Source organism: Camelus bactrianus, chromosome 5 (assembly GCF_048773025.1).
Source record: "Camelus bactrianus isolate YW-2024 breed Bactrian camel chromosome 5, ASM4877302v1, whole genome shotgun sequence".
Classification (NCBI taxonomy): Eukaryota; Metazoa; Chordata; class Mammalia; order Artiodactyla; family Camelidae; genus Camelus; species Camelus bactrianus.
The window spans coordinates 72194324-72221634 of record NC_133543.1 but is presented as its reverse complement, the minus strand read 5'-3'; the positions used below and the strand labels follow the sequence as shown (position 1 = coordinate 72221634).

The following is a 27311-nucleotide window of genomic DNA, read 5'->3' as shown; positions in this document are numbered from 1 at the left end:
GCTCTCCATCATTATATTCTTTGGCCCCAATCAATAAGAGGGTTTAGGACCTGAGTGCACATTTAGATATACCATTGAATGTATTCTAAAAACAAAATTTAAAGTGTGTGTAGTTCTGACACACTGTTTTATTTAAACTGTGTAAAGACCTGTATCACAGTTCTTAGTACTATGGTCCATTATTTCTCTCCTGCCGTCTGTAATGACCCCTGCCACAAGGACTGAAGGAAGAGGAATGATAGGGACTAAGAAATTTCCTATGTTTTTCTTGGTGGCTGTCACCCTGGAGTCTTCTCTCCCTTAAACAGCAGATCAAATAAACATGGATTTCATGAATTTTCAGAATGTGGGTTTTAGCTACTCACAAAATAAATTTTTGTAATATATACATTTTCAGAAATCATTTCAATTATAACATTGCATTTATTAAACCATCACAGCAGATGTTTTATGATTTGAACTGTGAATATTAAACACTGAGAGGAAATGCTGCAGGAGCTTGCAGAATTTAAGCCTTTTCAGAATAATCTAGTCATGTCAATGTTAAAGATTGCCGAATTCAAATGGATTGGCACTAGCTGACCTCTCAATTACTGCGAGCTTTCCAGTTCTGCAAAGTTGCCGAGTATTGAAGGAGTGACAAAGATTTAGAATATTAAGTAACTCAATCTTCAGAGCTTGGAGAACAGTAAACAAAATAACTCCTTTTAGCAGCTTTCAGAAAGAAATCAGGACTTAAGCTGTAATGTCACGCAACACAGCACTTGATTTTGCGGCATTTGATTTGTGTTATCCAGTCTTCCATTAAACTGTAGTGTTCCCACTTGTGGAGACATTAGGTAAAATGCAGGTTCACTTCCTACTTCCAGGAAGGTCAGTCAAGAAATTCATAACTCCTGAAGATGATTCCGCTTGACTGACTGTTAAACGAAAATTGTATTAAGTGAGAATTCCGCAGCACTGATTCTCGTAATTTTCTTTTATGGCTTGCCCATTTCTCCTGTAAATACGGCTTCCCCATGGGCTGGTTGTGTCTCTGGTGGTGAAAGGAAGCAGTCTGTGTCAACTGCTAGGTGACTGGAAAGATGAAGCTAAATATGCAAATTATAACTAGGGATTAGCAAGCAAGTGAAAAAAAAATACTAGAATTTCACATAGATAACTATTTTTAAAAATCTGAAAAGGAATGATGTACTCAAAATAGCTATGAATACGCCAAAGATGAAAAACCTAAACCTTGTATATTAACCAAGGCATAAACTAAATGAAACACTTATACCATGTGTTTAATCTAGTGATTTCTGAAACTTAAGTGTAGTCAATTGATGGGCTCAGAATTCAGGTTTTTTAGGAGATAATTCATGCTTTTTGTATGAGTTTTAGTCCTACAATTTCAGTTATTTATTCCTGCAGGTGTGAGCTCAAAGAATACTTACTGTGTGCCAGTTACATACCAGGCCCAGTTCCAGGCACCTGGGATACATCAGTGAATAAAATAGGCAAAGAGTTTTGCCTTCATGGAACTTACAAATGAATAAGGAGAGATAGACAATAAAGAATATACATAAATAAATTATATAGTATATTAGAAAATGACAAGTATTATGCAACGTAGGATAAAGGAAATTAAGACAGGGAATTGCAGATTGCAGTATTAAATAGGGTGGTCAGGTTCAGCCTCCTTGAGAAGGTAATATTTAAGGAAAGACTTGGTGGATGGAATGGAGTTATTTGGAAGAACATTACCCACAACCAAAATTTGACTATAAATAAATTTAGATAAGACATGCATTACATAATATGATAGTGATATGATGATCCCTGATGTAACCTTTAAGATTCACCATGGTATTTGATTATTTCTAATTTGATATAATAAAATGAGCTAGTGACTGACTATGTGAGACGTATTTTATTCTTATCACCTATACTCCTAAGACATAGGTTAATTGTAACAAGGTGTTTAAAAACATACACAATAAACTCAAATTGTCAAACAATGAAGTTTTTAAAAAGCAACATAAGCATATATCTCATGCATGTGACTCTATATACGCTACCAAGAAGAGACCAGAGAGTAAATAAAAAATTACAGTGTCTTCCTCAACTATAGGAATGCTTGTGTTCACAGATGTACATCATTTAAATATGAACTGATGGAATCTGAAATAATTCTGAATGTAAAAATTCTTGTTTCTCATACTATCTCTTTTATGCACAGCTAGAGTAATCCATAGTCTACCTTAAGAACTTGTCCTAGAAAAATGGAAAATTCTTAATTGTCTGTTTATTTTCTCTCTCCTCTTCTGATACCTTAGAAGTGTTAAGCTGAATTACAAACTAGTAAGCTCAGACGTCCAGGACTGAATTGCCGTTCTACTGCTAACCAGCTGTGTGTCCTTGGCATATTACTAAACCTAACTGGGCCTATTTCCTCAACTGTAAAATGGAGGTTCCTAACTCTCAGAGTTGTTGAATAAAATAATGTGGTCAAAGAGGTTGACACATTATAGGAACTTAATCATTTATGTTAGAATCATATCTCGTGCTTTTTTATTTGGTCAATATTAGAATAACCGAGCATAAAAAGCTGAAGACCAGACAGAGGCCATGTGTAATATTAAGCATTATATTATCACAGTGATTTTTTTTTTTGATATTATGATGATTTTTAAGAAAGGAAAGAGCTTTGTGGCGCTGTGTGCTGGGAGAGTTCATGGAAGCCAAAAGAGGACAGAACTTCAAATGGACCAAAAAGGAAATGTAAGATTTGGATTGAAAGAAAAGAAGTAGACTGTTCTTGAAATAAACTGGTGATTATGGTAGGCGTCAGTGGGCAACGGGTTTGTGTGAAAGGAACAGCGTAGGAAGCACCTTCACTGCCTGTGTTGTTGTCACAGCAGTGCAGTTCAGTGTGTATTGCTACAGACATGCAGTTGCTTGACTGGTTGATGTATTCCTAAGATACACGTTTTACTGCACAGCTTTTCACTTCACTGTTTTTCACTTCACAGTCGCCTATTAATTTAAAGTCCATGTAAAATATCTTCTCCCTTTAAGGAAAATATCCCCTTACAACTAATTAACCTTACACATAACCATCTTAGGGCCTTCATTATGCAGCCATGGTTACATGTCACATTTGTAAAATATGTTCATACCAGAACCCTTTTGCATAATGTTCACTATAGATTAAAATTTGTTGCAAACAAAGTTTCTAAGCCAATGGCACCGTAATATTCTATTATTATTATTATTATTATTATTATTATTATTATTATTATTATTATTATTATTAAAAAGAATTGCTAGTTCAGTTCATCAAGTCATAATCTTATTACTCTTGAAGAACTACATTGGGAATAAATGTAGTTTATAAACATCTTCAGATGTTGAAAATTATAATGATAGGACAATTGAAACTGTGATACATTGCTGGTGGGAGTGTAAATTAGTATGAGCACCTTTGAAAAGTGTTTGGCAGCATCTAGTAAAGCTAAATATATGTCTACTTTGTGACCCACTAATTCCATTTCTAGGTGTACACCTGAGAGAAAGAAATACATTTAGAATAAGAAATTTAAGAGTACTAGATAATGGTATAGTTATTATTTCTATTATTAATGTTTTAAAGTACGAATTATAGTAATTATAGTCAATTTTAAAAAAGCCATTTCAAAGCATTTTGGCCATGAGACAGTATTTATTAATTATTCTAACTTAATTTAAAGTTATTAATTAATAATTAAATTAATTAATAATTAAATTAATTAATAATCAAAAAATAAAATTTAGCGTATTTAACACCAATAGGTGTATGATTTATCAAACAAGCTCTTTCTCAGAATTTAAGAGCTGATAGCCCCATGCTAGATACTTTGCTGAATTCAAAGAAAGTAGAAGGCAAGTGCCTGTTTTAATTTTATTTATTTAGTTTTTTACTAAAGTATACTTGATTTAAAATATTATGTTACTTTCTGGTATACAGCATAGTGATTCAGTTATACATATATATTCTTTTTCATTATAAGTTATTACAAGATATTGAATATAGTTCCCTGTGCTATACAGTAGGACTTTGTTGTTTATCTGTTTTATATATAGTAGTTTATATCTGCTAATCCCAAACTCCTAATTTATCCTTCCCCGCCCTTTCCCCTTTGGTAAGTTTGTTTTCTATGTCTGTGAGTCTGTTTCTGTTTTGTAAATAAGTTCATTTGTGTCATTTTTTTTAGATGTAAGTGATACCGTATGGTATCTGTCTCTGTCTGACTTACTTCATTTAGTATGATAATCTCTAGGTCCATCTATGTTGCTGCAAATGGCATTGTTTCATTTTTTATGACTAAGTTATATATATATACACCACATCTTCTTTATCCACTCATCCGTCAGTAGACATTTGGATTGCTTCCATATCTTGACTATTGTAATTAGTGTTGCTATGAACATTGGGGTGCATGTATCTTTTTGAATTAGATTTTTCTCTGGACATATGCTCAGGAGTGGGATTGCTGGATCATATGGTAAGTCTATTTTTAGTTTTTTAAGGAATCTCCATACTGTTTTCCATAGTCGCTGCACCAAATTACATTCCCACCAAAAGTGTAGGAGGGTTCCCTTTCTCCCACACCTTATCTAGCATTTATTGTTTGTGGACTTTTTAATGATGACCATTCTGACTGGTGTAAGGTAATACCTCATTGTAGTTTTTGTTTGCATTTCTCTACTAATTAGTAATATTGAGCATTTTGTCATGTGCCTATTGGGCATCTGCATATCTTCTTTGCAGAAATGTCTTTTTAGATCTTCTGCCCATTTTTTGATTGGCTTTTTGGGTTTTTTTGCTATTGAGTTGTGTTAACTGTTTGTATTTTCTGGAAATTAAGCCCTTGTCAGCCATATCATTTGCAAATATTTTCTCCCAGTCCATAGTTTGGTCTTCTTGTTTTGTTTATGGTTTTCTTTGCTGTGCAAGAGCTAATAAGTTTGATTAGGTCCCATATGTTTATTTTTGCTTTTATTTCTATTGCCTTAGGAGACTGACCTAGGAAAATATTGCTACACTTTATGTCAGAGGATGTTTTGACTATGGTCTCTTCTAGGAGATTTATGGTGTCCTGTCTTATGTTTGAGTCTTTAAGCCATTTTGAGTTTATTTTTGTATGTGCTGTGATGGAGTGTTCTAACGTCATTTATTTACATGCAACTGTCCAGCTTTCCCAATACCAGACAAGTCCCTGTTTTAAATAAATGTATATCCTTTCATGAAAATTACAAAAAATATTGATTCCATGGGAAAGGATGATTTATAGTACAAATGAAAGACAATATTCATAAGGAAGACTGAATATATAGAACAAGGAAATCAATATAGACTCCAAAGATTTTTCTTATGCTTAGATACTCCTACTCATCCACTAATGTGATTTTCACATTTACTTGCTCAAAAAATATTTTTGAGTGCAACTGTGTTTCAGGCACTGTCTTAGAGGTGCTTTGGGTAGATCTGTGCTCCAAACATATAGAAATGACTTCCTTCGTGGAACAGGAGAGTGAGGGAGGTAATACATAGTAAACATAATAAGTAAAAGTTTATGGTATGGCAGAAAGTGATAAGTGCTATGGAAAAAGGGGAAAATGGAGCAGGGGATGAAGGGCTGTGAGAAGGACATGGCTGCAATTTTCATAATGGTGGTTAAGAAAGCCCTGGTTGGGAAAATGATATATGACCAAAGGCTTCAAGGAAGTAAGGAAGAAATACCTCCATTATTCATAATCCTAAAAAGCTTTAAGAAGGGGGAGGGTATAGCTCTAGTGGTAGAGTGCATGCTTAGCATTCACAAGGTCCTGGGTTCAATCCCTAATACCTTGTTTAAAAATAAATAAACCTGACTACCTCCCCCACCCCCACCAAAGTCAAATAATTAAGTAATATAATAATAAATAAATGTAATATTAAAAAATTTAAAAACTTAAAGAGTGAAACAGAAATACATAGACCAATATACTTAAGAAATGAAACCAAGAGTTTTCCAGAAGACCCACAGGGGTAAGCTAACTGAATTTGGAGATATAATTAAATCAGATTCATAAGGATCAGGATCTGAAGTAAAGCAGATGTAACAGAGGGACAGAGACATGATGTCTCATCAGAGTGAGAAAAAGGAGTGTGAACTTGGACTTCTGTTTACTTCTGTGTTCCCCTCACTATGATTGAAGTTCCTTGAGGAGGAAATGTTGTTCCCTTGTTTCCCATACCTAGAACCTATCAAGTGTCTGAAATATGTGTGTGTGTGTGATTAAAATTGGTTAACTGACAAATCGTGCTAGACTACAGTTGTGGTTCATAAGCATAAACATAAAAAATCATGAAAGTCCCAATCATCTTGAATTCTCAGATTATAACATACTTAAAGGCAAGAATTATACTTTACATACAGTGCTTATTCTACAACTGACATGTTAAAAGTAAAAGCTCCTCCCACTAAACAAATGGAAAAAAAGAAAAGAAAAAGAATATACCTACCCCTTCTCATTGACTGCACCAGGTATCCTCAAATATTAAATGACTCCCAAAGACTATTACATATCTTTGGAAGCTGAGCTGTTTTTTTAAACTGACCAAGACCATTATATGTGCTTTGTGAGATCTTGATAAAATTGTGACTCATGTTTCAAGAAATGACAGTCTTGTGCATCATTTTTATGCTCAGAAGTGAACAATAGAGGACAGCATATTAAAACAAAATATTTGCTTTGAAAAATAACCTTAATGTCCAAAAATCACTGAAGACAAAATAGACATTTAATAGAAAGATCACATTTAAAGGGACACTTTTTGGAAAAGAAGCTTAACCACTACATAGGATTCACTGAAACCTGAAGAAACCTGAAATTTCTTGTAATTATTACCGAGGGTGGTGATTTTTTTTTTTTTTTTTACTGTGATTAATTTATAGCCGGCACACTGGGCACAGGGCAGTAGTGGTGGTATGTTAGACATCAAAAAAGGCAATATGACTCTCCTTATCGATGAGTTAACCTAAAAGCAATGAATCATAAGAACTGAATATTGAAAGAACATTTTAGAAAGGAAATAACTGGTAAAACATCAAGGTCAAAATCCTACTCATTTTTTACTAAGTAACTCACAAAGATTTTTAACAAATCTTGCGCCCCCCAGTGGTTATTCTGAGTGGGTTTTTTCTGTTTGGTTGTTTTGTGTGTGTGTGTGTGTGTGTGTATGTGTGTGTGTGTGTTTTGTTTTTGTTTTTGTTTTTTTTGGTTTTTAGTTTTAATTTTACATGCGCTCCTAATTTTGCAGCTTCATTATTTTGGGTAACCCCAGGAAGGTTCTCATAACTAGGAGGAAACTTGGGAGGCTGATTCAATTCGATTGCCCAATTTCATGCTCACAGAAAGAATGATGCCAGGGATGCTAGAGTGCCTAGTATATGAAGATTAAGTTCAGGCTCGACAAGATAGGTTCACAAAAGGGCAATCATGCTTGATTCCTCTGCTTGACAGACTAGAAATGAAAGAAAAGCAGTGACATAATTACCCCAGATTCTGCAGACCTCCAGTACAGCACAGCACGGATATTAAGCAACGCTAGTCCTCAGAATGATTGCAGTGCATAATTTTAAAGAGGAAGGTCGCTGCTTTAGCAAGTAAAAGAAGGCTTACAAAATCAAAGACAAAAGATGTTTCTGGAATCTGTTTTGCTTGCAAACAGAATGGAAGAGAGCACAGAAAGAAAGTCAGTTGGTGAAAGAAGAGAAACAGGGGACCTGAACCAGGAAACTGGGATGGTGTCTCTCTGTTGGACCTCCAGTCAGCTCTGTGACCTTGGTCAGATTCCCTGGGACTCCGCTTTCTCCTCTGTGAAACAAAGGGTGTGGACTAGGATGGATGGTGTTCATGAATCTAGGAAATGATCAGAGGCAAGGTGTAGCAGGATCCATCTTACACAAAAGAACCAAAATTATGAAAGTGAAATTAGCTGGTGATAAAAAAAATGGAGAAGAAAGGTGACTGACAGAGAATGCAAATTCATCCAGATACATTCAAAATCTAATATAAAGCTTAAAAGAGATGATTCTTTCCAGAAGGAGAATAATGAAGCATATCATTGCCTCTAAATTTCCTCCACTGTAGTCTCCTTCCATCTCTGTCATCACCTTGTTTTTTTTCCTACTTTCTGTTTCCGGTAACTATGGTGATACTCCCTCCCAGCAACCTTCTTCACAGCTGGCCCTTTTGGTACACATGGAATCTTGCTCCATTCACTGATGCAGGGAGCTGACAATACTGCCAGAATTTATTTATTTATTAACATTTTCCCCATCCTTTCTGTCCAGGAAATAAATGTAGGGAATTATTCCACACGTAACTTCCCTACATAAAGGGCGCTGTAAAACAAGGATACTCAACTGTTAATTTCAGTTGCTAACATAAAGGGGCTACTGATTACGCCAGAGATTCAATTCCCTGCCTTGGTCCTCAGGGACTGCAAAGTCCCAATACTCAAGCTGGTTGTCACCTCCATTTGCTTTTGTATGTAAATGTAATAAAATAGATGGCCCCCAGAAATCACAATCAACCCTGGTTTCCAAATCCTCTTTGTTTTTTTGCTGCATTCTCCCTCATAAGGAATCCATTGCCAAGTGCGTAATTATCACAGTTACAAGGGTATCGAATTTTCCACAAGAAAATATATATAAATATACACATTTCTCTCGTGAACACAGTTATTTATTTTGGAATCTAAATAAGCAATATATGATACTCAGCTTTAAAAATATGTCATTATCTGTCGATGACAAAACATCAAAGAATCTCTGATGTCACGAATGCAGATAATAAAAATTCCCATAAACTGTCGTTTAGTTTAGTCATGTCCAGTTTGGGTAGCCCAACTTATTTGTAATCCTATATGCCAGAAAAGAGTTTCTCTGTTTAAACATGGTGTGTGTGTGTGTGTGTGTGTGTGTGTGTGTGTGTGTGTGTGTGTGTGTGTGTGTCTGGCTTTAACACAAAGGAGAACAGATGATGACATTCATAGGCTTATAGACTCGACTCCTGGGGACACACTTGGATGGAGGCAATTAAGATGCCTGTCAGGCATTTGATACCAGAAGCCCCTGTGCAAACTGCTAAATCATACGCCAGGGCTACATCTTATTGTCAGTGAATGATGGCGGAACTGGGTGGCTTGTCATCATTCTGGAAAATTCTGAGGCTAGTGAGCTCTCTCTCCCTCTCCCACTCGCCTTATTTTCCTTTTCGCCACTGCGGGGACTTTTTCTAATTTGCAGCTTCCCTTTCCCCGACACACACAGACAGGAGCTGGTGGCTTGCAGACTGCGTCTGTCTGGAGCTAGAGAGTCACAGCCAGCCCGCGGAGATAATACTCAGGGAGAGGGCTTCTGCAGCAGTTCTCAAAGGCTAGACTTGGGTGGTATCGCTGCATATGCGCTGGTAATGGTTTGGGTTTTTTAAATTTTTATTTTGTTTTATGCTTCATCCGTTTTTCAAAGGATCTGCTTTATATTCTTTCAAAGTAAAATGCTTTAAAATTCCTTCTTGGGCTTCCTAAAAATTCAAGTACTGCGTTTTTTTGTGCTACAGATTTCAAGACTTAGATTTATTATCTGGATATAAAGAATGAATTTGCTTACTGGTGAGTTACAGTTTTCAATATTTAGCTACTAAATTTATGTGTGAATTTTTTTTCTTTTGTTTCGGTAGACTCTTCAGCTTGTCTCTAACCGAAGAAACATTGATTGGGGACTACTCATTCAGAAAATTAAAAGGTACCACATGTTTTGTTTGGATGTTTAAATGAGGGAAAATCAGAGAAGATTTGGAATGTTCTATTTAAATTAATCTCCCAATGGTTGGTCTTTTATCCTTAAGCCTACGTTGGTCATTGTCTATAGCATGTATAACTTGCTACGCAGAGAATGCCATTATCCAAGGCTGTTTTGTTCCTAAACTGTCTAAAGAATTGTGTTTTTTTTGTTTTTTTTTTTTTGTCTGTATTGAAAGTTGTTCGCAAATATCAACAGTCTGGCTTATTGGGGGATTTTTATTATTGCAACAGTTTTTTTTTTTAATGTCCAAAATTCTCTATCTTAATGAAAAATTTAATCATTTTAATTTAAGAGAAATACACTGAGTCATGATTTTATCTGAGAGAATCCTGCTAGTAAGTGATATTTTTTAAATGGCTAAATTGAAATGGCTTGCCCTTCCCAGGTAGAATGAGCCCTGGAGAGGAAAGCCCAGGGATGACTCAGTATTGTTGGGTTTTGCGAATAAAACATGGTAACTTCTTCACCGATGCTTCAGTCTTCGGTACTGTATATATTTAAAGGCCAAGGTTATTAGTTACTAAAGGACCCGATTTTACATATGCTTCATTCGGCATTGACAGCGTAAGAAAGTAATCTGTCATCTCACCGTGAAAGGAGTTGAATCATTGATTCTGGGCCTTATGCCTTACATGAAAAATATTAATCCTCAAATTCAGCATCGGGATGTGTATTGATTGGAGGCGCTGATTATGAGTATTACCTTTTCTTTAATTCTTGAAGATTGTCTTTGACTTTAACATATACTCATGTCAATAAAAACCAGTATTTGTAATTAGCCTTTTGAAAAATGGAAGACATTTTTCTGCCTTGCTGAGAAGAAGATCAATGCATCTTTTAAATCTTTCCTTGGCATTCACATAGTATTTCCCCTGAAGATTATCAGTCCAAAATACTTTATGCAGAAAGGTTAGGTTTTTAATGTACTCAAAAAATGGTTAACGTTTAACTCCTGATCTGGAAATACTAGAAGTATGCAAGTGTACACCTGTAAGGGTGAATATTTGTAGCAGTTGAAGGAGACAAATACATTGTCCTTGTTTAATTTTCTCTGCAATGTGTAATTATGAGAAGCTTAATTTATTCATTTCACAAGCACTTATCAAGGGCTTGGCTGCTGTGGGTAGTTATTGTGGGAGAGAGGGAAGGGGCAGGTGCCATTGTCACCCCACTTCCAGAGTGGAGGCAGCATCACATAATGTTTTTGCATAGGAGAATGAATTCATTAAAATAATTCAGTGTGTCCTAAAAGGGGAAATTGCATTATTTCAGATACTGAACAAAATCTAATAGGCTTGTCTCAGAGATATAGGAAATATATTGCATTTTTTCCCTCAGAAATTACTCAGTGGAATCATGTATGAAATCCCCAAATAGGACTTACTATTCCTCCAGGATATTTTAAAACCCTAGGGACTATTCTTTCTTTTTAGATTTCACTCAGAATAAATGAAAACATTTCATATTTGGTGAAAAAGTCTATTTGGTATTTTCCCACCAAACTAAATTTGTACAGTATATATTTCAGGTGAGACTGTTAGCTAATCTTCTGACTCATTTAGCAACTCATTGTATTAACTTTGAACTGTGGGGTATTTACATGAATTGGAAAAGGATGAAGTGATTATTTAACCACTAAAAAATGTATTCTGTCTATCGTCAATAGGAATTAATCAACACTGTTGCAATTTGTCTGGGTATTGGAAAAATGACATATTATCTCACCAAAAGCATCTTGTTTTCTAAATTTTCTGGGACCATTTTAAAATTCATCTTAGGGTATGTTGACAGATTTAGTGTCATAAACTACAGAATTCAAATAGTCCGTTACATTGTCAAATCAGAAAAGAATTTGACTATTAGACTCTAAGAGAGTCAGTGATCTATATCACGGTTTTTCTAATCAACATCGTCTTGACTTTAGGTAATTCCTTTACTGATTTTTTTTTACTCATATCTTCAGCACATAGAATAGTGCCTGGACCACAGCAGTTCAGTAAATATTTGTTTAATTATTTGATGGATAAACGAATTTGCCAGTATTTTCCGTTACGTTTCCATTTTGTTCTTGTTTTTCATGAGATTGCACACTGTTAAACAGACATTTGGTACATTTTTTAGCTACCCAAAATATTCATTAGATGTCTCTAATTAATCAAAATTGATTAGATAATTAATACTGAGTAGAAAATCAGAGGAACCGTGTGAAGTTTTTTCAGTCTATATGGAAAAAGATTTTTCTGGTTTTAGGTTAAGATGGAAAGAATTTTTGAAATGTCCCCTTTCACTGTCACCAGCTAGGGGAAAGACGCCAAACTGCAGCATGAGTTTTGCTTTATGGACGCTTCCTAAATACTACTCCTAGGCTTGGCATTGTTTATTGCTCTTCGTGCCTTCAGCCAAAATTTTGCTGCAGCAGATGGGGGTGGGGGGGGGACGCCCGCCCTCTCTCTCTCAATGTAATACTAGGAATGATGTCATAATCTTCTTAAACGCTTGGTTGCTTATTATAGACTACCGAGTATGACATCATTATATATATATACATGCATACATATGTATGTATAATCTGTAAGGAAACTTCTAGAATTATAATAGCTTAATGGAATGCTGTTCTTTCTTGTCATTTATTTTCATCAATAAAACTATGTATTTTTTTATTATTAACTATGTGCTAGATAATATCCTAAGCCCTCAACGTATGTTAATGCATTTCTAACTCTCCCTATAATTCTGGGTATGGCCTCCATTTTATGAATGAACTGAGATTCTAACTGGGCAGTCAACATAAGTCTGGCCTGAAGTCCTTCATATTAACCACAGATAACTACATTTTTTTTCTAGTAGATTTTTTGGCTCATAATCATTATTTTAATGTTTTATTATGCACATGATATATATGTTATGGAAATAAGGTTAAAACTATGTTCGTAGATTCTTGTTTTTGTGTGTATAAGGTAGGAGTAAATACATCTTCAAATACTTAACTGTAATATTCAAGCTCTGGTATGTTTTATATTTTTAATACATATTTTATATTTAACATGAGAATTTTTATTCTTTACGGAGGAATGTTAGAGATAAAATAGAAAGTTTTTCATAAAGCATCTCCTATGTCATTACAAAGAAATCGTGTTACTGAATTGCATCATCTATACGAGAAAATTAGCCAGAGAATTCAAGTGCTGAATAGTATAACTTGCAAAGGTTTGATTTTTTTTTAATTGGGATAATGGCAGAAGTTTCAAATGGCCAAAATAGATAAACAAGCAGGGAACAGTGTCTATACAACATGAAAATACCACATTCAACCTTAAAGTACAACTAACTAACCCAGAAAAATAACTGAGGGCACTGACAATTACAAATACGTGTTAGGATGCTCTACTTGGAAAGGAATATATATGGCAAAACATTTTCCCAGCTCAGCTGGGTGCAGCAGAATAAAACTGGGAAGTACCACACCAAGGCTCATTGGTACCATGAGAGACACATGAATGATTTTTTAAGGAATTTTATTGCAGAACAGAATTACTAACAATTGAGAAGAGACTCAGCTGTGGAGGATGACTCTTTTGAGGTGGAACCTAGGGATGAATAGAAGTATTCAAAGGCGAGATAATGCATGGAGGAGCTCCAGGAGGAATAAACAACATTAGCAAATGAACCAAAGGAAGTGAACATGGTTGGAAAGTGTAGACTGCTCTCATTTATACCTTAGAATGCAGGGTGGAAGAAGGGTGTTTTTAGAAGATAAGGATGGAAAAGTACGTGAATCCTGTTAGGTTGGACCAAATGAAATGCCTCATATTTTATCCTTTCAGAACTACAAAATTAAAATTTCATTCAGTTCAACCTAATACACTAGAAGAGGACCTTAATGCCAAGTTGGGGAAATATTTTCTTATTGAATGAAAAGTTTTTGACTGTGTTTTGATTAGGAGACCACAATGACCTGAACTGTGTTTTCAGATTACTTATTTTATAGCTCTGTATGAGACAGGGTTGTGTATGAGAGTATACTGAAGAAAGAATACTTGGAAGCAGTCACAGGATAATCCAGGAAAAAATAAAGGCTCAAAGAGGGTGTTGATGGTGGGACATTAAAAAAGAGGTCATGAAAACAAAAGATGTTTCTGAGCTCAAATTCATACACTGATAATCGCAACTGCTTGATTGGTAGGTAGGAGGGAGGAAGAGCAAAAGGACTCGTGGTAACTCTAACATTTGAATTTGATAGCTAGAAAATTAAGCGGAGGAAGGTAGGTAAAATCTGCTTGAGGAAAGAGGCCTTTTTTCATTTTTATTATACCCCTAGCCTCTAGAAGACTGTGTGGTACATAGTAGACAGCCAGTACATGCTGACTGAATGAGTGAGAGAGTGAATAGAAAATGAAGAGGCAGGTGTAGACCGTGTTGGCTGGGTGTAGGTGGACTGGTCTGGTAGATTGCAGAGAAGAGAAATTAGGGAGATAAAGTGTGGACGATATTATCAAGAAAGATGAGAAGAGGACCAGAGAGAAAACTCTTGACAGCACTCTCATTTAGAATGCAGAATCAGGGACAGGTTGACAAAGTTAAAGGAAGATTTAAAAAAAAAAAAAAAAAGGCAAAGAAAAGAGAAGACAGTTGAAGTAATAGAAAACAAGGCTAAAATTCAAATTCTCCAGAAAAACTGAAGAATGAGATTAAATAAAAGACTGCTGGATTTATTGTCTATTTTGGTAATGTTTTCTGTTATAAAAATAATAAATTCACATTTTGTAAAATTCAGAAGAGTGTTAGGGAGGAAATATTAGCCATCCATAATTACACAATCCAGAGACTGTGGTTAACACTTTCTAAACTTTTTGGCTTCTTTTCATCTGTTGCATTTAAATTTACATAATCAGGATCAGAACAATACAATTTGAATTCTGCCTTTTTTCCACCAGAGTGTCTTCCGCATCTCTTACAACATTTTGTCACCTGCATAATGTTCTGTTGTGTAGACATCGGACATGTTTATTCCCTGTTGGTCCTAATTTTTCACTATCGTCATAATGCTGCAATGGAATACTGTGTGCATTACTCTTACACGATATTTCAAATTATTTCCAATGGATATTTCCTAACAGCAGAGTCACTAAATTTGATATTGTCAAATTCCTAGTAAGATATAATTTGCTAGTTTTGAAATTAGCCTCAGCTTTCCTCCAAGATAGGGAATCTGAGATCACATTAGCACCTGCGTGTGCCAGCCTCTGTGACAGGCACTTTAATAATCACAATGACTCTGATGTGGAGTCTGTTATTGCCATTTAAAAAATGAAGGACCAGAGACTGAGAGAATTGCACAAGTTTCAGGACCAGATTTGAATCTGGGTCTGACTCAAACCAGTTAGATTGTGGGGACAGAAGCAAGATCTCGGGAAGTGAGTAAGTCAATAAGGGTATGAAACCAGTAGGAAAACAAGCTTAAGAAGGCCGGGATTCAAAGGAAAGAGAGACAGAATACGTAAGGTAAGGAAAGCAGTGACTACAGTGGGGCTCTGCTCTCATTAACGTGGGAAGTCCTAAACTGAAGGGTGGGGAGCAGATAGAGACTGGAGGGGGCGGGGTGGGGGGCGTGCATTGTATGGAAGCAGAAGGACAAACTTACAGAGCAAGATCCTAATGGAAAGGAGATCTAGACAAGGATTTGGGCTTAGCAAGCAAAATTCACCTTCCCTACAGATAAAAGCGAGAGAAAAAAGAATGAGATTTTCTAGTGGTAAAGAAAAGATATTGGGACCTTACTTATCATCCAGACTTTATCTTAGACTGGAGAAAAATTCACCTAGTCATTTAGTGAATATTTATTGAACACCAATTCCATGCCCTTTTCCTGCCTTAATGAAACTTTCTTTCTAGACAAGGGGGTAAATAACCAGTGCATCAACAAAATTGATAGATTACTGAGTCAGCTATGCAGAGAACGGATGATAAGATATTAGAGTAGATACTGGGAGGTAAGCTTCTCAAACTTCACAGCAAAGATGGATCAGCTGGGGATCTTATTAAAATGCAGATTCGAAATCAGTGGGTCTGAGGAGGAGCCTGAGGCTCTGTATTTTAACAAGCTCCCAGGTGATGTTGATGCTGCTGGACCACGGACCAGGCTTTGACTAGCAAGAGGTTAGAAGCCAGATGACTAGACCAAAAACATCAGAAATGATTGGAGCCCTTGTTAGGAGCAAGTCAAATGTGAGCTCTTCTCTTAGTGTAGCAGCACTATGTGCTTTTAAACCTCTTTGATGGTGTGGGAGAGAATCGTCCCTCTTTACTTCTGAGCTTTTGCAGTTCCAGCCAGTTGTTTTGGGAAAGATCCATTAAACCAGCTCTAATGAGCTACTAACATTTCATTCTTTCTGCCGAAGCTCAATGCTTATTATACTGGGTAATGAATTCTTCTGGCTCAGGTTTGGGGATGTGATTGCATATAACCCTTGGGCCAGTTTCTTAACTCCAGTTCTGTTCCCTGCTTCATAATTTTTTTTTGGACTTTTAACCTCTTCTTTGCCTCGATGTTCCGCACACCACCGCCCTGCTAAATTCTCTGGCCCCCGAGCTCTCAACACCCCTTGTGTTCCTCTGTGCTTAACGTGAGGTTTCCACATCCCATCTTCTTGCCACCCACATCTGAATACAAGCCGTGGGAGACACTTCTTAAAGTCACAGGAGGCTGTTGAGGATAGATTCTGATTTAATGAATGCATTTTTTTTTTTTTCCCAACAAAATCATTTCCCTTTAAAGGACTGTATTGGCTGGTGACCGCAACCTGCATTCCTCTGAATAAAGGATGTAAGTGTTTATAGATGATTAGAGTATTCAGAGGGGCTAAGTGTTCCCTGGAAGCCCTGATAGACTCCGTCTGTAGAGGTGTTATCTTTCTGCCTCCATTGCTAGGCTGTAACTCTCAATCCTCTCTTATTGCTACAGGAGCATGGGAGTCTTTGTTTACTTCCTTCCACACCACACTTTTCAGCTATGAAATGTCTAAGAAAATAACAGATCGAGTAAATACGACATACTCATCATCCAGAAAAAACGACTTAAGTGCATATTAAACATCTCTAATGTCCTCCTAGTTATTAACATTTATCCTTTGTTGAAAGGCTTGTTCTATCTGTAGACCATGTCATGACCAGATCTTTACACCGTGTCACAGTCGTTTTGTGATTTGGTGTTCAGCAGCCAAGGAGGCATGAGCAGTGTCATTAGAAACTTTAAATTGAAACTTCCAGTGAAGTTTCAAATTAGTTTTCATATGAACAGAAGTCAACTTAAATTGGAAACGACATTTCTTCAAGGAGAACACTTAGGAAAAACCCCTGTGGAAAGAGACCGTGTCTTAGGCATCTTAGTACTTGCTTGCTGACTACACAGAAAGTGCCCTTGATGCATATGCCAAGTCAGAGCTAAGAAAATGAGGGTCGTGCATGAGTGTGTGTGTGAAACTCTAGTCTTTCTATAATGGGCAGTACTGGTCTTCTTTGCATAGTCAAACTGGGCTTGATAAAATTTCCGGAATTTGAATACCATGCCTGTGCTCTTTTGCCATTCATTCAATTGTTCAGAGTCTCAGACTAGACAGGGAAATCTTTGGTGTTTCTGATGCAAACTCTCCCACTCTCAAAAAAAAGAAAAAAAAGTGGTGAATCAATCCTCAATTTTTGTGGATTCCATTTGGGTCTGCCTCAGATGGTTTGAATTAACCTTTCTTCAGATTCTCTCTGGTGTTAATGACTCTGGATTATGACCATTTAAAGCAGCGGAAGTACACTGATCCACATCTGGCAATTGTTAAAACAAAGCTACTCCATTTAACAAATTACAACCAAAATATATTTTCTTGCATTGTATAGGAACTTAGGAAATGCTTCTCTTTAGGAAGATCTTATGTTTTATTTCCAAAATAATCAGTGTTTGTACTTAGTTTTCTTTAAAAATATTTTCTTGCTCACTGTAGGATTTTCTCATGCTAAGAGTTCATGTTATATATGTAGAATAAGATGCAACACGTAGGCATTTGGGATTCTTCTCACATAGTGCCTAAGAGCAGCTAGTTAGCTCAATTTTGAGCAAAGATGCAGGTGAATTTCTGATATTATAGACTCTTTAAAAACAAATAACTACACAGCCAATACTTTAAATGGTTGGGGAGAGGGATCCTTAAAATAACTGATTTTCCAAGATTATATTGGTGTTTGAGGAATACGAGACGTAACAGTGAAAAAAATATTTAAATCATACAAGCACTCATGGTCCTGAGTAATTTATATAACTCTGATCACACCACTCTACTTTTCCTCTGCAAGATGGTGGAAGGCCCAATAAATCAAAGGGCTATAATAAATGTAATGTGTAGCTTAATGTGTGCATGCATTTTTAGTTCTACTCCGTAACATTATGCTCACAGAAAGAACCAGGATGTAGACTTTGGGTTATAAAATTGTTAAAATAATGTGACCAGCTAAGAAGTTGCATTTAGATTTTTTTTATTTGCTTTTCTTTCTTTCTTTCTCCCTTTCTTTCTATGAAAGTACAGTCAGTTAGTGTGTCAATTTCTGGTGTACAGCACAATATCCCGGTCATGTATATACATACTAGATTTAAAAAAAAAAATCTGTACCAATTTTTTAAGGGATACAAAGCATTTTGTAATATGTCACATCCCAAAGCTCACAATAATCTCTGGAATAGGAGTGTCAGATCTTGTTATATTTATTACAAATGAGAAGACTGATGTTTGAAGAATGCAATGACCTGCCCAAGTCACTCCACTAGAAAATGGTAAACCTGGGTGCATATCCTTGTTCTGGCCCTGAAGTCTTTACTTTTTAGTGCTGTGCAGCCAGAACCGATAAATGAATGTATTGTCCTAAATCTAGACTATTTTAATAATGCACTGACTTGACTGCTGAAATAAAGAACCCGCTTCAAGGTAGCTGTGACCTCCACTAAATGGATTATTCTACTCTCCCAAAAGGCCTCTGCTCTTTGGAGTCCTGGATGAGCATGGCATGGAGCTCAGTAAATACTAGTAAAAATAACAGTTCTCACTGAAATGGTTTTAAACTTTTCAATATGAAAAGGAGATAAGTCTAAATAAATCACAGAAAAAGTAGTTTTATTGATTTAAAGAGCACTTGATGGAGGGATAGTTTAATAAGAATTTGTCAGTTAGTTCTAAGTTTTACAGAATTTTAAGGAAGTGGTAGATAACTCAGCCAGAACCCAGGCTCACAAAAAATGTGATTAAAACTTCAGAAAATCAGATCTATGGAGAAACATTTTTAAAAGCAGGCATTATGATTTGCCTATTATTAGGATAATTATAAGAGCTTATGAAGAATTTTGAGCTGGAAGCCATGGATCTCGGTTATGATCTCAGAGGTAGACATGGAAGTGTATCATATGTAAGGAAAAACAATAATATCAGAGGTCACTGAGTTGGGTCGCAATTGAAGTCAGCGTCTCGAGGCAGACAGCAACAGGAATGAAAGCACTGAGGACATTCTCGTTGTGGTGGCCCACCTCTTCCCCAAATTCTTCTTTCCCCCACCCTCATCCAGGCTCTCATTACAGCATGCCCGGGATACTGAAATGCTTTTATCTGCTTTCCCTGCCGCAAACACCATCACCCAATTAATCTCACTTTAAGTATAAACTGTAATATAAGCTCTTTGTGTTCCCATTTTTTCCTCTCCACTGGTTCTTGTTCGCTCTCTTGAGCTGTGCTGGTCAATATATATGGTAGCCACTAGCCACAGGCAACTATTTAAATCTAAATTAGTTAAAACAAAAAGTAATTAAAAGTTTACTTCCTCAGTCATGCTGTCTGTGTTTCGAGTGCTCCAGAGCCATGTTATTTTTCTAGAACATGGCATCTCATAGCACAATTCCATCATCACAATGTTTCATTGGAGACAGCATGACCAGCCCAAGCATCCCAGGCCTACACGGACTTCTCGTCATCTCTCACCACCCTTAGCTCGCTCACACTCCACTCCTCACGCTCCTCTTCTCCTCTTCCTCGTCATCATTACTACAATTATAGTTAAAATAATAATAGCTTGTATTTATTTAATGTATACTATGTGCCACGTACATACATTTTCAGAAGAAAAAGAAGAGGAAGAGGAGGAGGAGAACAGACAGGAGAAGTAGCATCAGCAGCAGAAACCACCTGCAGAGTATTTTTTTTAATCCTCATTCCACAGAAGAGGAAAATGAGATTTAGTGATGTTAAGTATATTTATTTCACAAAGATTAATAGCTAACAATTAGTGGAGGTTGAAGTAAAACCTTGATCTGCTGGCCCCAAAGCTAAACCTTTTTACCCTGTACCAGTGGTTCTTAACCAAATACAATCCCTCCCCCCAACCCCCAGCCAGAGGTCATTTGAAAATATCTAGAGGCATTTTTGATTGTCATAACTGGACAGGAGCTACTGATAACTAATGTGTAAGGGCAGGGGATGCTGCTAAATATCCTACAGTGGACAAACTCCCTACAACAAAGAACTGTCTGGCTCAAAATGTCAGGAGTGCTAAGATTGTTTATTTTCTATCTCCTTTCACCAGAGTTTAAAGTCTAAAAGTATGGGGACTTTGCTTTGTCCACCGCTCTTTCCCCAGAGCATTGAAAACTGCTTACCATAGAGTAGGCATGCAATGCATGTTTTTGAATGAGTGATGAGTTTATTATTTTTTAATTAACCAAATACCTACACCTGGTAAAAAACAATCAAGCCAAACAAAGGGACCAAAATAAAATCAGAGTCTTCCTCCCTAAACCCATCCCCAACCTCATATCCCAATGAAAGGCATTTTAATGACTGCTGTTCTCTTAAGATTTCTTCTGATTCAGATTCAGTGACTCTAATCTCTTGCAACCTAATTTCTTTCTTCTAGACTGAGGTCACCATACTCTTTCCATAAAGGGGCAGATAGTAAATACTCTCAGTTTTTAAAGGCCATACAATCTCCATTACAGCTAATCATACAATCTCTGTCACAACTACAATGTGCTCTGTTATGTAACACAGAAGAAACAGATAGTCATAGCAGCACTATTTACAATAACCAAGACATGGGAGCAACCCAGAAATCCATCAACAGATGAACAGATAAAGAAGTTGTGTGTGTGTGTGTGTGTGTGTGTGTGTGTGTGTGTGTGTGTGTGTGTGTGTGTGTGTGTGATGGAATATTACTCAGCCATAAAAAAGAGTGAAATAATGCCATTTACAGCAACATGCTTGGACCTAGAGATTATCATACTAAGTGAAGTAAGTCAGACAGAGAAAGACAAGTATTACATGATATCAATTATATGTGGAATCTAAAAAAAAAAGATATAAATAAACTTACTTATAAAACAGAAATAGACTCACCAGCATAGAAAACAAACTTATGATTACCAAAGGGGGAAGCAGTGGGCATGGAGCAGGGGGGTTTGAGGAGGGATAAATTAGGAGTTTGGGATTAATATATACACACTACTGTTTATAAAATAAATAAACAATAAGGACCTACTGTATAGCACAGGGAACTATATTTACTATCTTGTAAAAACCTATTATGTAAAAGAACATATATATATAAATATGTATAACTGAATCTCTTTGCTGTACAGCTGAAATATTGTGAATTAACTATACTTCAATAAAAAGTTTAAAAAAGAAAAATAGTAAGTAAATGAATAGGCATGGCTGAGTTCCAATGAAACTTTATTTACAAAAACAGGTGGTATCTGTATTTGACCCATGGGCCATAATTTGCCAGCCTTTCTTCTAGGCCATATTCTTCTCTCCCTGTAGTTTCTATCTCATGTTATCTTTTTTTGTATTCCATTTCTGTTTTATTGGAGTTTCTCCTAAAGGCATTTATTCATATATGGCAGGTTACTGATAAATTTGAGTCCTTACATGTTTCAAATCATGTCTTCATATAGTACTCACATTTGATTGATAATTTGGCTAGATATGCAGTTTTGCTCTATTTTATTTTAGCATCCAGCATTATTGATAAGAATTCTTATGTCAGTCAGGTTCTCATTCTTCTGTGAATAACCTTGATTTTTTTTCTTTATAGTAGGTTTTAGAGGTTTTGTGCAATTTCAGAAGGATGTGTCTAGATGAAGGTCTTTTATCATTTATCTAATTTGGCAATGAGATTATTTCTCTTTTTCTTTTTCTGGTTATCTCTGCCTCTGTTTCACATTTAGGGGATTCCTACTGACAAATGTTAGATTTACTGTATTGATCTGTTTCATCTCCTTTTCCACATAGTTTTAAAATCCCTTTTTCACCTTTTCTACATTCAAGGAGTTTTCTTTCTTCTTATCAGCTGAATTATTATTTGCCTTTAACCCTGCCGATTCTGTTTTTAAATTAGTTTGGTGAGTTACTTATTTGAGTAATCGTATGTTAATTCCCAGGAATTTTTTCTTATTCTCTGATTGATACTTTTCTATAACTCATTTCTGGAAGGAAGTTCATTTTTAAAGTATGGAATATTCTTTCACATCTCTCTGACAAAGATACCTGTAATTGTTAAGTTCTCTTTTGTTCCCCTGAATCATCTCTATTTCTCCAGGAGTCATTTTTTAAAGTATTCTTCCTATTTATGCTCCTGGTTTTTCTGAAATGTCTTGATTTGAAGAGTCTTCTTGTTTGTTTTAGTGAAGGAAGAACTGGGCTGAGGACCATAGGTAGCTGTTGTAAGTTTCCTCAGCAGTTGCACAGATCTGTATTCTCACTCCCCGTGAGGGCTGACTGTTAGTTCTGGGTACATGAGCAGAGTCTGTCAGGGAGCAGACGTTGCTGGAGGAGCATGGAGGTGAAACTGGCCAGTGAGCAGGTTAGGATCCCCACCGTTCCACGATGTGTTTCAGTTCTGCATGGATTTATCCACATCAGACCTGTTTCCAAAACTGACCACTTGCTTTTCTTAAAGACTTGTCCTTATCTGCACTGCTGGGGGCAAAAGCTTCTTCTGTCAGCTAACAATGTCGTGCAAAGGAGGAGAAGAGAAAGGGTCTCAATGACTCTGATCACGTTTCTTAGTGCATTACCACGATACTAGTCTCACAGCCCCCCTGGACTCTGTATTAGAAGACTTTAAGTTTGGAGTTTCTCCAGGTTTCCTTGGGATAGACCTGCTGTCAACTCAGGTGCTCCCAGCAGTAGCTGCCCTAGTGTTTCTTCTCTAGAGTCTATCTCAGCCCATCTGCATTCTGACTTCTGGAATATCTTCAAAATTTTTGTGAGAGTTACATTATTTTTCAACATTTTTATCGTTTTAATGATAATTAGGAGAATGGAGAAGTGTGGTGACTCTTCCTTCATGGTTCAGTTCATATTTAATTTTCCTTACTCTGAATTTATATAGCATCAATATATGTTTAAGCAGCACTTTTTTGTACTAGTTACACTGTTCTACCTTTACTGTTCACTAGCTAGTGGAAAAATCATTTCCCTTTTCAGAGCCTTTTTTTTCTGTATAATAGATATGGTATCTGATTTTAAGGGTTGAGATGGAACATAAATGTATGTTGAAAGCTGTAAAGTAGAAAATAAATATAAGCTATCTTTTTCTTTTTTTTTTAATGGAGGTACTGGGGATTGACCTCATGCATGCTAAGCATGTACTCTACTGCTGAGCTTAAACCCTCCCCGCTAAGTTATCTTCACCTGTAAGACTTTATCATGGATCCAGAGTAACAAGTAAATTCAAACCTGGAGATTAGCCAGTTACAAGAAAACTCCTTCCCTACCCAACAGAAATTACAAGGTGTTGCCAAGTTGAGACTAGAACCAAAACACTGTGTGAAATGCAAAAGAACAAAAAATTATGCATTAGTAGCAATACTAAAATAAGCAGTTGTTCATGGATGTATTTTTTTAACATTTTTTATTGAGTTCTAGTCATTTTACAATGTTGTGTCAAATTCCAGTGTAGAGCACAATTTTTCAGTTATACATGATCATACGTATATTCATTGTCACTCATGGATGTATTTTTCACCCGATAGAAAGGCAAAGATAAAAGCAGACTAAGAATGTAGTTGATACACTGTAGTTAAAATAAATGTGAATTTTCCGGTTTAGCATAGAATATATGTTCTAATGTTGTGTGACCCTTTTGCTGGGCAAAATTAAGAATGTGAATATTTATGTAATAGTGAGTGTAATTTAGTCCTGCTAATTAGCTGTCACTATTCCATATGGCTTCTGCTCTCTCAGTGAGGTCGGGACCTGAAGGACCCAGTAAAAGGAAAATAAAGAATATGAGAACAGTAGAGTAGCTTAATTGTAAAAGTTGAAAAAATGTTAAGAAAAAAATTAAATGTAGAAAGAAAGTTAAGAGTCACTGCAGTCTTTGACTTCAACGTCCTGCGGACCATTTGTGGATAATTGATAAAAGGAGTATTTTCCCTAAATTATTAACAGCTAGCCTCCTATTGATAGCCTTTATTCTTGGAAACAAACGGAGAACACATCAAACAGACAGAACATAAACTAAATCAATGTGAATGCATGCTGAGTGATGCACAGACGATGTGCTATCTGAGTGCTATTAATTCTCATTTTATGCATGCGGTTATTATTCTAAAATCGAATGTCTGTAGAGGGTAAGTCACCAGCCACAGTTAAATGTTAATGGATCCAGTGACATAATTTAAATTCAAGGCTTTATTCAAAGGAATGTGAATAAAATGCATTTGTTTGGCTTTTTATGGCCACTGTTAAAAGTAAAGGAAATGAAACCATAAACAACTATGCTCAAATATTGGCATAGCTGAGGCCGCTTTGTAGCAGTACAAAACCATATTTATTGACGGGGAGGCTCTGTTTAACTTAGCCAGCCCATCTAGGTTGTAATTGAGGTTAAAAAATGTACTTGGCAACTCAGGCAAAATGCAGAGTGCTAATTCAAAGTGAGCTCATTTTGATGTGGTTTAATTTTCTGCTGTTTTAAAAGGCTGGTACAATTTATAAGTTTTGTTTTTTTCTAATCCATGCCTGTGGCCTTGGCTCATAATTAATGTGGCACAGATTACCCGCAGTATCGATGATCTCTCTCTTCCTCAGTAATAATGACTCCAGCTTTTCAGAGGTTCATGATCACACGGCCATTCAGAGTGAGATCCAGAATTCCAGCCTTCCTTGCGTGTAGGTGTAACCATATGACTAATTTCTGGACAGTAAGAAATGAACAGAAGTTGTTTGTGAAACTTAAGCCAACGGCTCAAAAGGAAGGAGTGTGCTTCTCATCACTCCGTCCTCCTTTCTACTGGTGGAAATTCAGATGTTATGGCCAGAGCCTCAGCAGCCAGTTTGAATATGAGATAATCTTGTAAGGAATTTCCATTTTGTTGAAGCCACAGTTACTTGGAGTTTTCCCAGTACTTACAGCCTACCTTAGTCATCATTGGTACAACAACTCTGCAACCTTGTATTTATTTTCAAAGGCTCTGAAATGTCATTTTAGCAAATATTGTTTATATGAACAATGTTTTTTATTAAAATTGTTATTTAAAATTTACCAATTCAGTCTGTTGCCAAGTCCTATCCATTCTATTTCCGAAACATTTTTGAAACCCATCCATTTCTCTATCCCCATCTGTATCTATGTTAGTTGGTCTCCCATCACCTCTGATCTTGACAACTGTGACCGCTTCCTGATCAACTCTTGCTCCATTCAAGCCATTATACGCATAGTAGCTGGACCTATCTTTTAAAAATACAGTATAACCATGATATGCCTGTCTTTAAAGCCATAGTATTCATAATGACTCTACAAACTGCTACGAGGCCATCCTTGATCTGGCTTCTTCCTGACTTTGCAGGCCTGTCCTGAGTTTATTGCCTCGGGGCTATTGCCTGTTCGTGGTTTTTTTTTTTTTTTTTTTTGCTCTTTGCCTAAAGCATCCTCTCTAAGCTCCTCACCTCCCACTCCACTCCCATTTCCCCTGCCCCTCCACTCACTTAAGTCCTGCTCATTGGTTAGGTCTCAGATTTCACGGTTAAGCCACATGCCGTGTCCCAGCCTGTGGTCTAATATAGGTGTGCGTAGCACGTGCTCCCGTAGCCCTCTGTGTCTCTCACTTACATTTATCAGTTTAATGCCTCTCTCCCCAACAAAACTAAAACGACCATGAGTGTCTGTCCCATTCCTGATCCCCAGAATCTACTGAAAGAACTAGGACAGAGTCGGTGGTCAAAGAACAATGCTGACTGACAGACTGATCCATTATTTTTTTCTTTTTCCTTAAAAAGCATAGCTAACTGACATCTCAGTCAAGTTCCACTTATCAAAATGTCATCCACCCTCTGGGTCTCCCAAACCGTGCATGTGCTCTCCTTTTAAGTAGATATTTACTTTATTTTTCTCTCTCTCCTCTTTTTCAAAAGACTATTTTTTAGAGCAGTTTTAGGTTTACAACAAAATTGAGAGGGAGGTACAGAGATTCCCCATCTAACTCTTGCCCCCACACATGCACAGCTCCCCCAGTATCAGTGTCACTTATGAAAAAATGGTTCATTTTTCACCAAGGATAAACATCGACACATCATAATCACCCCAAGTCCATAGTTTTTACCTTGTCTCCCTCACTGTGTTGTACATTCAGTGGGTTTGACAAATATATAATGGTGTATCTGTATCAGTATAATATAATACAGAGTATCATCACTGCCCTAAAAAATCCTCTGTGCCCCACCTATTCATCTCTGCTTCCTACCAGTAATTACTTTTCTTGTGATCATTTCCTAGACTTTAATTACAGTTATTTGTTTACAGAATTCTAAATTACTATTTGGGAACACATTCTAGAAAATATGAAGTCTTAAAAAAAGTTTTTTTTTAAATAATAACAGCTTCTGTTTAAAAAACTATTTATTATAATTGCCTTCATCCCAACAGAGCAGAAATTTCTGGAGGCTATAGCTATTATTGTCTTTTGCAAGCAGAATGTCTGGCACATAAAAGGCATTTAACAAATGCTAGGTTATAATGTAGTCGAATAAGTAAGACTTTGAAGTTAGATACCCTTGAGTTCAAATCCAGGATCTGGCCCTCATCAACTATGAGAAACCGGAAATTTATCAAGCCTCTGTTGTATAAAACAGGAATGATAATAACAATGTCATTAGTATAGTGCAGGAATTAATGAAGATAATTTACATAGCAGAAGCTCTGTAACTGGTAGTGGATATTATGACTTTCCAAGTTTGTATTTCTCCACCTTCTTCTTCACAGGCAAGGTAGACGCTCAGTTCTTTCTTTATGTTGTTTTGATGTTGAGTGATGTAAATTTGATAAAGACATAACCTAACACTAAATAAAAGATAAGACCTATAAAACAAGTGTGGAAGGTACTGCACAGTTCTGCTTACTGTGCCC

The 27311-nt window shown here is 36.3% G+C and overlaps 1 protein-coding gene across 14 annotated transcripts in view; it reads left to right on the top strand.

The window, feature by feature from the left end:
• Positions 1-27311, top strand: part of MAP2 (microtubule associated protein 2) — a 263519-nt gene that overhangs the window by 117399 nt on the left and 118809 nt on the right. For 13 of the 14 annotated variants that reach the window (XM_074364078.1, XM_074364076.1, XM_074364077.1 and 10 more), the window contains exon 3: positions 9754-9818. The gene's annotated coding sequence lies outside the window, so the exon portion shown is untranslated. Of the gene's footprint in view, positions 1-9345; positions 9484-9753; positions 9819-27311 lie in introns of those variants that run through there. The other variant, XM_074364075.1, reaches the window with a different exon arrangement.